The sequence below is a fragment of the Lepidothrix coronata genome, unplaced genomic scaffold (genome assembly GCF_001604755.1).
Source record: "Lepidothrix coronata isolate B3197 unplaced genomic scaffold, Lepidothrix_coronata-1.0 Scaffold557, whole genome shotgun sequence".
Classification (NCBI taxonomy): domain Eukaryota; kingdom Metazoa; phylum Chordata; class Aves; order Passeriformes; family Pipridae; genus Lepidothrix; species Lepidothrix coronata.
The window spans coordinates 13,427-14,476 of record NW_016690737.1 but is presented as its reverse complement, the minus strand read 5'-3'; positions in this window follow the sequence as shown (position 1 = coordinate 14,476).

The following is a 1,050-nucleotide window of genomic DNA, read 5'->3' as shown; positions in this document are numbered from 1 at the left end:
CCTCTGTTTTTACCCCTTTATTTCCCCGTTTCCCCCTCTTTTCCCCCCCCCCAAGACCCCCTCCCACGGGGGTTTCTTCTTCTCAGGGGTTCCCCCCAGCTCAGTGCCTTCCCTTTCTGCCCCCAGGAAACGGGACAAGGGGAAGGCACAGCCCCCTCCCCCCAAACCCCCCAAGGCCCCCAAGGCCCCTCGGCGGCGGGAGAAGCGCCAGGAGACCCCTCCCCAGGTAAGAGTTTGGCAGCTCAACCCCCGAGGTGATTTTGGGGTCCCCGCCGTGGTGTTCTCCCAGCTCTGGCTCTGCCTTGGTGGGGTCTGGGGGGGTTTTGGGGTGTCAGGGCCCCCCCTCACCCCTCTCTCCCCCCAGAAGCAGCGGCGGCGCCGGGGGGGTCCCGGGGGGTCCGAGGCCCGGTTCAACGAGCTGGTGGAGAGGTACAAGAGGAAGATTTTGGGGAGCCAGCTCCCCACGGCCCGAGGGGGAAAGTGGTTCGAGAGCTGAGATTCCCCCGGCACCCCAAACTCCCCCCCAGCACCCCAAACTCCCCCCCAGCACCCCAGCCCTCCCCCCGGGGGTGCTGGAAAGGTCACAGGCCCCACACCCCCCGCTGTGGGGGGTTTGGGGTCCCTGCTGGGGGGTGGGACCCAACCCTGCCCCCCCCAGGGTTTGGTGGTGCCCCCCATCCTCACTGTCTGTTCCTGGGTTTTAATAAAAAAGTGTATTTTGTGGACGATTTGTGCCCTCAGCGTGACCCCCAACCCCTGGGACCCCCCTGGCACCCCAAAACCACCCTGAACCCCCTCCCCTGGGCACCCCAAGACCTCACCCCTGGGACCCCAACCCCCCACCTCTGGCCCGGGGGGGCACCCCGAGCCCCCCCTGTTCCCCCTCACCCCCCCCCAGCTCTGGGTGCTGGGGGTGCAGCCCCCTGGGTGAGGGGTGAGGGGCAGGGGTGGGGCTGGGGTGGCCCCCAGGGCAGGGGGGGCTGGAGGGGCTTCAGGGAGGGGGGTGGGGGAGACCCCCCCGGGGGGGGTTTGCGGGCTCAGGGTGCCCTG